The 13234-nt window shown below is 33.4% G+C and overlaps 1 protein-coding gene and 1 non-coding gene across 2 annotated transcripts in view; one reads left to right on the top strand and one right to left on the bottom strand.

Annotated features, from left to right (window-relative positions):
* The window catches only part of SPAG16 (sperm associated antigen 16), a 1297727-nt gene that overhangs the window by 1198503 nt on the left and 85990 nt on the right, over window positions 1-13234 (top strand). The window lies entirely within an intron of this gene.
* On the bottom strand, window positions 6167-6273 carry LOC141565154 (U6 spliceosomal RNA). The gene has a single exon (XR_012488855.1). It is a non-coding gene; the product is annotated as a U6 spliceosomal RNA (small nuclear RNA).

Raw genomic sequence — 13234 nt, 5'->3', positions numbered from 1 at the left:
TTTGGAATAAAGTAAAGCCTGTAGCATCATTCCTGGTGGCATTATAACATACTTGAAAGTTCACATTATGACTCTCCTTAGCTTTCTGTCCCTAGTATATCCAGTAAGATGCATTTTTATCACCCAGGTGCTCACTAATTAGGGGAATGACTAAACAAACTTTGCTATGTAAATGTAATTGTATAGTATTTTTGTAAGAAATGAAAAATAAGAGTAATTCTAAGAATGTTATTTATATAGTGTTTTTCTGTAAGAAATGAAAAATAAGAGGAATTCAAAGAATGATTTGCATCAACTGATGCAAAGAAAACCAAATTACTATCTAATCTTAGTTCTGATAATCAACAGCTCATGAAAATTATCTTCCCATTTGTTAGAATGTGAATCGTAGGTTCATATTGCTGTATATTTTGTGAAAATCATATGTGTTTTGATGGCTTATTTTGTTTATCTATCTTTTGTTGTTGTAACCGAGGGTATAGGGCAGGAAGAGGGAATTACTGAGAAGGGAGAGTGATATGAAACAAAAAGCATTAATGAACAATTTTTAAGGACTCTGATTAGGTCTCAGCTTGATGATAACATGATGTGGTTCCTGACTCCATTACTTATGCCAAGTTAAGCATCACCTTGAATAACTTGCTACCAGGATCTCAACATTGATCAGAATGATCAATGGCAGGAAACAATATATTAAGAAGCTCCTTCTAACAAATGCTTTGGCTTCTAAATCCTCATTGGAGAGGCCTTTGAATAACCGGTGGAATGGCCTGTTATCCTTAATATGTTGCTTATATTCTCCTATTCCCTTCAAATTCATGAAGTCTATGCACATCATAGATTTACTACTGCATATTCTGTCCTGATTAGTATTTCCTTTAGAGCATAATAAGTATATCTTTCAAAATTCAATATACAATATATCTAGAGAAGGCCACTTCTGAAAACACATTTCCCTAGCCCTTTCAGGTAGATCACTTGTTTTATTTCAATGCTAAAAAACTTGTTGGTTTGGAATGAAGCAGCAATTCACGGATCCCCTTGATAGGAAACAGAGAAAAGTCTGCATCCATGATGAATCAGAGATTAGCCACTGAGCCAGAAAGAACTGCCTACTCAGTGATTCTAAGAGGAATTTAATTCCCAGAGCTTATCACAGAGTCTGACACATAGTAAATGCTTAACAATTTTTTTTTTCATTCATCTATAGAAAATACTCTGTGGTATCATTTCTCAGAGTGAAGCTGGCTACATCTTCCATGGGGGAATTGCATTAGTGGAACTGAACACACTCATAGGGACCATGATAATTGCCTCCTTCCCCATTATAATTCATCCACCCATCCATTCATCTATCCATCCATCTATTCATTCATTCTTCCTTTCCATCCTCCATCATTATTGGATCTTTGAGGGTGGAAGCTCCAATCATTTGATAATATATATTCATCCTAAAGCTAGCAAGTTTCTGCTTCTTCCTTACTTAATCTTATGTTTTCAAAATGTTATTATTATATCCCTACCTTTCCCATTGTGCCTTCTGACATTCCCATTCTATCATTACTAAATTTCCTTTAATCTGACTTTTTCCTTCTTCTATATTCTTGTAATTAGCAAAATGTGACTGCTCTAAAAGAAATTAATTACTTTCCCATCTCCTTTCTCCAATACACATGTACTTTCATCCTCTTGATCCTCAACATATTAGTCAATAAAGAAGAATCTGCATGTTCCCTTTCCCTCTGCATTGCATCTAGACTAATACTTCCTCTGTAGCATCTCTTTTGCTTTGAAATTCATTTCTCCTTGAATTTCATTCCACCCATATCTATTATCCCATCCAAATTTTGAGGTAGTAATTTTTTAGCCCCAAGTCATTAAGCTTCTTTTCTCAAGTAGTTTATTAAATGACTCTTAGTCATCCTCTTGGTAAAAGTCCTAGTACACATAGGAATTCCAATATATATGTTGATGTACTCTCAAAATTGTATTCCCAATTCAAAAACCTTTCAAATTCCTATGATATAAACTTATTTATTTCAACTATAGACAAACCTTTGATCTTATCATCTCTCACAAGCATTCCACTTCCATGATACAGAACTATGAAGTATATATGACCACAGCTCCATATCTTTCTTTTTCTTCTTGTGCCTCTCACCTTCTAAAACTATTTTTGATCATTGACTACCATTCACTCTTTCTTGAGTCCTCTCTGACATACTAGGCCTTCTACCCTGTAACAGCCTCACTTTTAATATAATTGAATCTTTAATTAAATAATTCAACTATAATTTTTTGCAAGGCTTATATCACTTGCTTCTTTATCTTATTGCTATTCATACCTTGTCAAATAGCTCTTCTTCATTATTCCTCCTCTGCCTCATCTAAAACAGCTTCTTTCAAGTTTATTCACAATTTTTAATGGATACATTATGTGACTTATTCTTGCTGCTCTGCAGTATTTTATACTATTGACTCTTCTCCCACTGGATACATTCTTCATCTTGGACTTTTGTGACATGCTCTGATTCTCTTCCTACCTGCTGAACACTCCTCAACTTTCACTGGATTATCAATCAATAAGCATTTATGATACAATTGTTTTAGGCACTGGCTAAATATATTCTACCTACTAAGCATGTTGTTTCCACAAAGCTCTATCTTGAATATTTTTTCTCTCTCTTTGTCCCCTATTTCTTGGTGATCTGATTAGATCCTGTAGATTTAGTTATCATCTATATATAAAATTAAATATAGGTCTATATGTCTTTTCAAACCTTCAATGCTATATCACCAAGCAACTGTCTTTTGGATATATTCTCCTCCTAGATTTTCGGTAGACATCTAAAACATGTATCTACACCACTTCTTGTCTCTTCTTTCTTGTTGACATTCTATAGTGTACCTTGTAGATACTTATAAATATTTATTTGAGCTTCAATTTCCTTATTTACAAAATAATGTTAGATAAGTTGGTTCCTTCCCGTTTGATGTCTGTGACAATGCAATTCTTCTGTCTTCATCTATTGATCTTCACCAAATGTTTCAGACAATGCTTTTTTTCTCCAAATCCTAGATTCCCTTACATGAGTAGGCTTCCACTTTCCTTTCTATCAATACTGTTCCTTTTACATGTTTTAATTTACAAGAATTATGCCACAGTTGTAGATTCATTTTGATAAAAGTGAGTATATAAAATTAATCATTTTTTAAATTCATGTATTTTTACAGAGATAAAATTACTCATGTTTTGTTATGTATAAAGGGATCATTCTGTTTTAGATTAAAATATAATAAGGATATATTATTTTTGTTATTTTATAAATTTGTTTATTTTCAATACACATTGCTTTATGAATCACGTTGGAAGAGAAAAATCAGAACAAAAGGGAAAAAGCATGGAAGAGGAAAAAAATAGGAAATAAAGAAGTGAACATAGCATGTGTTGGTTTACCTTCAATCTCCATAATTTGTTCTTTGGATGCAGATGAAATTTTCTGTCCAAAGTCTACTGAGATTACCTTAGATCATTGAATCACTGAGAAGAACCAAGTATTTAACAGCAACAGTCTTAATGTATACAACGTATTCCTAGTTCTGCTTGTTTCTGTTAAGAGACTTGGTTTCATGTGATTTTTGAAGGAAACTGGGAGAGCTCAAGCAGTTTCCTGTCTTCTTGGTTCTACATCCAGAAGAAAAATAGGAATATTGTCATGTCTTCTGCTCCCCTCTTTTTCTTATAAATTATTTACTAGAATATAATATGTAGCCCGCTATCCCTTTATATTTTTATCTTCCTTCATAGCAAATGAAATAAAATCTTATAATCAAGGGTTCTTTTTTTTTTTAATCATAAACACCTTTGGCCATAGAATGAAATTTATGGAAACTCATTTTAAATTTAAAATTAAATTAGTTTAATTTAAATTTGAAATATATTTAAATGCACAAGATACAATACATAGGATTATAAAGGAAATTATTTACATTAAGCTACATTGGCCAGAATATTGGGTTTTTTTAAATTTGGAATTTAAAATATGAAATAGAAACAAAGTAAGAAAAAGAAACATTGTCATGTGCCCTGCACATGAACATAAGAAAGAATTTTTAAAATGTAACAATAAATTTCCATTCCAAAAAGCATACATAATAGAAGACATTTTTATTTGGAATTGTGCATTTTTTTGCTTCTTTATAGGTTTTCTTTTATTCTCTGTTGTATTTTTACATTTTTTTTACATTTTTTTACATTATTCTTCCCCCCTATTCTCTCCCAACAAGGCTATAGTTAAACATAGTTATATTTGTGTAGATATAAATAGATAAATAGATATACATGCACACATATACACATATACAAAGGCATATTGTTATGCTTTTGTGTGTGTGTGTATATGTGTGTATACCCTACATACATAGATATAGATATTGCAAAGTCATAATATTATTATGGCTAATATATAAAGTAGATTTTTTTCAGAATATCATTTATAAAAAAATAGAACCTCACAGACCACAAGTTTGAAATTCCTGATGTAAATATTGATTTAGACTGTTACTTCTTTATTACATGAAGTTCTCATTAATTCATGGAGAGTGATAAGCAAGAAACCAACACATTTTCATAAAGACTGAAAATCAATCTGATTAAAATCAGATTCTTGTACCTGTATGAGTAATTATATATGAAGAAATTACTGAAGAAGGAAAATAAACCCCATGATAACACTGTATATTGAAGATATCTATATAATTTCTAATTTTTATGCATGTGGGATAATCACACTAAAATAATATCTAAAGTATGATTTATGTCATAGGAAATTACAGATCCCACAATATCTTTGCAAGAGGTATGAGGTATATCACTTATATATGTCTCCACATTTTTGTTTCATGAAGGTCAACAGCTTGGAATTTCAATGTGCGAATGTAGTTTTATGTATCTAATAAACAACGTTAAATCTAGTCAATATGTGCTAAAATTTATGATGGGTACAGTAGCATTTGACACTTTTGGGAGATGTAGCTCCCAAAAGATCACATTTAGAGTTTTAATCCTGCCTTTTCAGAAGCAAAATTACCCTATAATCACATTAAAATTGGCATGTCACTTATATGATCAACAGAAACTTTGTGATTACTTTTGTTAGATTCTAAAATGCATCTCTACTAGAAATTTTCCAACCTGCTTTTCTTATATTCATTCTTTACCTTGGGTAATGTCTAAATCCTGCATCAGTTCAATAGCATAAAGAGAAACAGATAACTGATTACTGTGGTACAAGAGAAAACCTTTATTGTTATCTATTTGATTGGTTTATATTATTATCTATTGACTCTATTATCTTTTTGGATTGCAAATTCTTTAGGGAAAGATATCTGTTTTGGAAAGTCAATAATTCTTTTTAAATGAATGAATCTTTAATGTTAATTTCATAATCTAAAAAAACAAAACACTTTGAGTTCCTTAGTTGTACTCTAGGAAGTAAGCTATACAATACTGAAATTTGTGGTCAAATGCCAACCACACACATCCATGACATGCCTTTGTGTTCAGACAGCTCCAAGATTATTTTACTTAATGAAAAAATGAATGCATTATTTGGATAGTTATAAAGTTAACAAATACAAATGTATAAGTTGGTTAAATACAAGTGGTACAAGAGGGAGAAATAAAGCACTTGGTGGAATCAGGAAAGACTTCATGGAGATGATGGTGTTAAGGATGCATATTGAAGGAAGAGAGAGACTCTATAGAGTTGAAATGAAGCTAGAGTCAGGGTTGAGGGCAAGAGGTGAGGGAGAGCAATCTATTCCAGGAATGAAAACTACTCAGTTTAAAGACATGAAAATGGATTATAAGGACCCTTAGAGAAAGAATGTCATACATTCTTTTTTCATAATAATGTTTTATTTTCCAAAATACATGCAAAGATAGTTTTCAACATTTACCCTTGCAAGACCTTGTGTTCAAATTTTCTCCCTTCCTCCCCACTCCCTCTCCTAGGCAGCAAGTAATCTAATATATCCTAAACATGTGCAATTATTCCATATATATATATATATATATATATATATCTGTATTTCCGCATTTAATTTGCTGCCCAAGAAAAATCAGATCAAAAAGGAAAAAAATAAGAAAGAAAAAAAAAACAAATAAAATATGAAACACTTCACAAATTTGCATGTCATCCTTGAGCAGGGGCCATGCTATTCTACCCTGCATCATTCCAATTTTAGTATATGTGCCGCCAAAGCAAGCACTGTCATACATTTTTGATAACTTACTTAGAAGTATAGTATATATAGAGGAGTATAAATATTTTGAAGATATGAAAGGTGTCACTATTCTATTCTTTCAATAAATATTTGTTGTATACCTACATCTTGCAAGGCATCATGCCCACTGTTTCAGAATATGCTAACTTTTATCTAATTTGCTAACATTGCCTGGTGTTGTTAAAAAAAATAAAGGTAGATACAGGCAGTTCCCAATTTACAAACAAGTTGTTTTCCAAAATTTCATTTGAATGTTCAATTGTTTGGAACTCAACATGCGTTTTCCCCCATATATCAATGCTATTCCAGTGTTTAGGTCTTTGGGCCTTTATAAAAACCTCTTTGTCTTATAAGTATCTGACTTACCTTAATATACTAATAGCCTTGTTAAACCTACTTTGTTTCTAAGGAAAAGAGGATGGGGAGGTACTGGATATATGATTTCATTGATATCCAGCAGTTTTAGGTGAAGAATCTTATCTAGAGGTGATTCCATTTGAGGATTGCCCAGACCCTAAGAGGCCAAGTCACACAGCCAGTAGATGTGAGAGGTGAGATTTACATCCAAATTTTCCTAGTTCCAGGATTTTTCTTTTCCAAAAACCACAATTACTCTAAAAAAAAAAGTGGGATGAGGGGAAGATGGGAGGTTTCAAATTCAGTTCTGGTTGATTTCTCTGAAGTTCTTCTGATGAGGTCATCATTGCTGAAGATCCTAAGTCATCTTAATAATCTACAAAATTAATCTTGTAGAAGTCACTAGGAATGCCTGCCCTGCAACTCACTGTCACACTTTCCACTCCTGATAGTGCCACCAAAAAAAGTGATCACTTTTGGAAGCCACTGGAACTTTCAGTAGAGCCCCCATATAAAAAACAGTCTGAGTCAGTGGTGAAACTTTTGCTCCTAAATGTTAGGATTACTAAGTGAGAACTGAGGTTGTCTGGACAGTGACAAGGTGAGAATTCAGGTTTTCTGGACAATTACAAGGTGAGAACTCAGGTTGACTTGATAGAGGGGGCAAGCTCATTGGCTGGGGTGGTTCTTCCCAGAAGCCCTTGCATTATCCCACGCCCATTCTCTGGGAGAATAAAAGAGAGGACTCTCAGAGATAGAAGAAGACTCTCTGCATTACATCAGGCCTGACGGGGCTCTCTGCAGGAAGGGAAGTCACTTCTAAGGACAAGAGTTAACAGCAACTGCCTGGAGACAACGGTTCACTACAGGAAGAAGAATCTGTCTGAAAGATTTGAGTAGACACAGCAGATCTCTTCCCAGAGAGCGATCCGGCAGCTTCTGGAGACGACAGCACGCTACAATTGGCGCCCAACGTGGGGCAAGGACTTTTGCTTACCCTGACAAGAGGAGCTAGACCAGACCTTTGCACCTAAAACAATGGGAACTGTCACTAGCAAAGCTATCATTGCCCCTGGACAGGCTACCACAGACAACACTATCTCTGTCAATGTGTACATTGGGAGAATCACCTGCAGTCTTCATATCAAGCTCTTAGCAGGAACTACTCTGTGTTTCTGAAGCACATTAATAACTTGTTTATTCTTGTTTGCCTGGTAGTAACACAGTATTTTGCACATAATATGCGCTGAATAAATGCCTGTTGAATTAAAATTATTCAGGCCACTGCTAAACCTTACAAGAATTTCAGCCACTTGTGCTTCAGAAACACTTTTTAATATTTTTGATTCACTAATTAAAAGTTATCTTGGTTTATGTTGGTAATCCTTACAGATAAATGCATTTGTGGCATAAAGGAGTTAATACAGTTACAAACAAGCCTGGAGAATAGATTTTACACCTGAAAACCTTTTATCCAATGTTTTCTCAAAACAATTCCTCTTCAGGACCATGCCACTTCTGAATTTCCCTATCTCACAGATACTCCCCATTACCTTTCAAGTTGACAGTGTTTATTATGTCCCTTTACAGTTCTGTTTACTTTTTTTAAGCATCAGGGAAAATGGGAGAAAGAGACATGGATCATAGGTTAAATTCAGCATAATTACTTTCAAAGAAAATAAATGATCAGGGAAATGGCATGTATCTCATTGCCCTGCATGCTGTTAAAGAATTAATTAAATGTATTAAGAATCAATTTACTTTAATTGAAAAAAAATTTTAAATGGTGAGAAAAAAATATTAAAGGCAGTCTTTAAAGAGAAAAGGCATGGACTGGGTGGTCTGGAGGATGCTTCTATAGCCACTGAAGATTAGTTGCTAATAAGCTCTGATTTTGTTTCAGGCTCTCTGAGGGGGAATATTGAGTGTTCCATTGGCTTGCTAATGAGTACTGTCACACAGTAGACTGGTCTCTGGTACTCTCTTCTAAAAGGAATGAGGAAATTTTTCTCTGAAGATAACTTAATGGGAAGGACTAGAGCAAGTTCACCCAATTAACTTCTTTCTCAGGAATATACTAATTTAATGAACAATGAGATACATTTACTAAATTAGATAGTTTGCAACTATATATGACATTATAAAATATCTATCAGTGGTATTCCCAACCAAATATCAAATGGACCATAGATAGCAAAACCAATCTAATAGCAAATCAAAATTGATTGAAAATACATCTCTTCCCCGCCCCCCCATCCCTTAAATCTATGCTTCAGGACAAGAAAAATAGAAAATTTCATTAAAGTATATTTCTTAATCTCTCCCAAATTCACAGAAAGAAGTTTATAAATGTAAAATCCCACTCTGGTACTGATATTAATTTCAAACATAACTAAAATGGAAAAATCTGAATATCTGGTAAGTTTTGCATCAACTTCATTTTTCATACAGGCATTCAGGGGGACAATCTTCTTAAACTCTAGCATTTTCATGGAATCCCATTGATTAATTATCCTCCTTTTCATATTCCAAAAGCAGGACATCTATTGCCCACAAAAGCATATCCTGAAGTTGATGAAAATACATTTATTCTAACAGTCATTCTCCCTGTGATAGTAGATAGATTTGTAGTGAGTATCCTAGGGAAGTCTCAAACTCTCCCAGCCAATAAAATTTCTTTAATACCCTACAACTGTCACAATAGAACAGCTGCCAACGATTCCATATTAATCAGTGAATTGAAACTATTCCTCTATGATATATGCCTGCTTATTACAAATATCTTTCAGTTGTTCATATTGTGAGTCAGCAAATTGCAATGCTGAAGAATGTGACAGCTCCCAGCTAGTCAAATTCCTAGGTGAAAATGAGAAGGAAACATTAGAATCTGTGTTCACGATTTGCTGCTGTGGGTATTCTATCAACGTGGAGTCACCTTGAGTGAAGTGACAGCCAGGCCCACCTCTCAGACAGCCCTTTTCGGTCTCATCTTCATTCTCCATGCAAATATCTTTAACAAGGTCAACACAAACAGTGTCAGCCAGGTTGATTTGTTTTTAAGCAGAGAAGCAATTCGAGGCACTGTTTTGGAGGGGTAATTTTCCTTTCAGGTTGTGTTTTACTTCTTTGAAAAGAGCAGATAGCTCCAAAGCTTTTGCACGTGTGGCTTCCCCCAAGAATAACCACTTCTTTCTACCCTTCAGTTCATTCCCTTCATTTTCAAAACCCGGCTCACAACTTATAGGCAGCAAAAGCTTTCCCATGAACTCCAAATGGCTGCAAGCACCTCTCTACCCAGTGTTTAGTAGCTCACTTTTTTCACTGTCTTATGAATAGATTCCTTCTTTTATTCTCTATTTTTCATATGTACCTCAAATATACTTCTAGCGTTATAATCCCCAGACTCCTAGTATTCCAACTGCTAAACACTCAGAGTTGGTTCAAGAAATTAATATAACTGAATGAGAATGGGAAATGTAAACAAAAAAATTGATAATTGCTAGCTAGCATTTACAAAAAAAAAAATAAGGTTTACAGGTTGTTTTGACTTATCTTACTTATTCTTCACAAACAATGATATAATGGAGGAGCAATATGAGGAAAGTGAGCCTAAAAGTGGTTAAATTATTTGCTCAAGGTCATTCAGCAACTAAGTGTTTGAGGCAGGATTTGAATTCACATCTTCCTGATTCCAAGCCCAACACAATATATACTGCACCATTTAGTTGCCTAGTATTAATTCTTTTTCCTATAATTATTTCTTAACTGTGTCCTTCTGGGTTAATTTAATATCCTTTATTACCACTCTTTAAGTTTCTAATCTTTTTATTTCTTATTCAGTCATTCTGTCTTCTATTTAATAAGTAGGTTACTTCTCAAACTTCTCATGTTTCCTCTCTGAAAAATAGAGTGAATTTACAAAATTCGCCTGCTTCTCTGGGACACTGAGGAAATATCTTCCTTATCCCACTCTATCAGTTCCACTTGAGATTTGTTCTCCCAAGAGTGAATGTCATGGTGAATGATAGCTCTCCCCAAGGGAACTGTGCTTTTGTGCTCTAAAATTGTGATGTATAATGTTTTGTTTTTGGTTTTGTTTTGTGAGATGTGAACATGTTAGAACAATTTTGGGACAGATCACTCTAAGATGATTCTGGATGTAGATAGTCCATTGAGATGTTTGCTTTCTCCAGATAACATCTTAATATTAACCTCAACATTTCTTCGGTAAGGGCTACATACAATGGGCTAGATCCCAGACCATCAATTCTTCTTACCCTATGACATTTTTGTCCACTCCTTTTCATCAGTTTTCCATGGGCATTCATAGCATGATATGAGGCTCTGTCCTAGTTTCCTTAATTATGTTTATGTAGTTATAGAATTAAAATTCTAAAGGAGGAAGTAACTTTGCTCTGGATAGAGCACTGGGCTTAACATTCCAGAAGATGGCAGACTGTGTCAGACACATTATCTCTATGATCCTGGACAAATCACTTTACCGCTATCTGCCTTAGTTTCCTCAATGATGAAACGGGATTAATCATGGCAACTCCCTTCCAGGTTTGTTGTGAAGATAAAATGAGATAATTGTAAAGTGCTTTATAAACATTTACATATATTTATATATAGCTAATATTATTGTTATGTAAAAGTTCATAGACATTTTAAAATAGTCAAATAGAAATATAGTATTGTAGTTATTTAACAAATTTGCATCACATAATGAGGAAACTTTTTATTTTATCACTTAAGTCTTTTTCTTTTCTTTCCTTTTCATTCCTATTTGTTTTGATTTCAAGTTTCTCATCCTGCCTTGACCAGATGGTAAAATTTGTTTAAATCTAAATTTTGATATTTAACTGTTCATAGTTCAGAGATTATATCATCTTTCCCATCAAATAACACAGTCAGCTATCATTTGGGAAGACTTTGATGACATATTTGCTTGCTAATAGTAACCCATGACAAATGGCTGCCATTTTAACTGATTTGAAGTTATCATTCAATGTGACATCTAACAGTTCCAGCTTGAAATTTCTTTGTCAACATTAGGAGTAGCAAAATTGAGGTAAGCCATAGAAAATGTGGGTCTGCAGTTTTTAAAGGAAATGAAAAATATCCTATACCTCTAAAGAGTACTTAATGTAATGCTGAGTAGTGTAGAGAATAAAGTAAATAAAGAGAAAAGCTCATTCACAGATTTTGATTAAAATTATGACTTGCATGATATTTCCATTAAAAATACAATAGTAGCTGATGTATGTTTCCTATATTTTATATATTTTGAAATGCATTAATTTTCCCTGCTGTGAAAAATGACATTCCAAAACAGGGCAGCAGGGGAAGATGACATCTTTATTATTCTGTCATATAAAAACTAGTTTTTCAGACTCTTCAAGGGTCTGTGTCTCTCAGGAAGTGACAGACTAATATGTTATATTATGAAATTTTAAATAGCCTCAATAGCACACTAAGCAATTTCTCTTTATATATTAAAGGAAATTCTATTTCTATACACCTACTAAAATGTCTAAAACGTCCTGTTAAAAACAGGAAAACTACATTTATCATGTCCTTTTAAACCATCAATGAGGGGATCCTTGTGCATTAGGAAAGTAGTAGATATTGGTCAGACAATGGATACATAACTTTCTAATATAAGATTTAACTACTTCAGCTAACTACTTACCCAGATAAACTGATATGATATGCATTGACATGGTCTAACCACAATGCCTCAAATTTACTGTAACCCAATAAAGTATAAAAGAAGTTCATCTTAGTTTCAGTATATCAGATCTACCACTAACAAAGTCTTACTATGATGTGCCTCACCGTGGTATATGGTGGCTCAGATTCTCAAAGGCTTAGTACAATGTCAATGTAGTACAAATTCTGAGCACTAGAAAAATGCTGACTCTACATCTGGCACTTGATTAAGTATTTGTTATCTAAAAAACAATCTCACTAAATGTATAAAGGCTAATTATTGCTAGGTGGTGAATGATTTACCATTTTAGAAATTCATTAAGTTGTTTGGACATTGGAAAGGTTGTAATCCTGTCTTAGTGGTTTGAGCACCCATACTAATGAAACCAAGTATTAGAGCAAGGGAAATTTGGCAAAAGAAACCTAACTGAAAACTGAAATTCTGTAATACGCTATAGCTAAATAAAGAAATTTGAATTTTTATGAATTTTTGAATGAATGAATAAATATTTTAATTCATTTAACAAGCATTTTAAGTTCTTATGATGTGCTAGATAAAATGTTATATCTTGAAGATACAAAGATAAAAACAGAACTTACTCTGCTCTCAAGGAGTTTACAATCTACCTGGTATAAAAATAGAGAATGTGTAAACATAGTATCTTTCATACCTATCTAATTAGTCTTGATCAATAAATCAGTAAAAAGTGTTTTCCCCCCACAGATATCCCATTGGTCACTACAGGGGAGCTCAAAATTTGTACATATAAAAAGACAGCTAATAAGGCAGTGCATATGTAACAAATAAATTTGTATCTATTCTGTTTTTTATATAAACTCTTTTCTGTGCTTATATTGTTTTCTCCTTCCCTGATTC

Source organism: Sminthopsis crassicaudata, chromosome 3, assembly GCF_048593235.1.
Source record: "Sminthopsis crassicaudata isolate SCR6 chromosome 3, ASM4859323v1, whole genome shotgun sequence".
NCBI classification, from domain to species: domain Eukaryota; kingdom Metazoa; phylum Chordata; class Mammalia; order Dasyuromorphia; family Dasyuridae; genus Sminthopsis; species Sminthopsis crassicaudata.
Note: the sequence above shows the minus strand (reverse complement) of the source record. Positions and strands in the feature narration are given on the sequence as shown.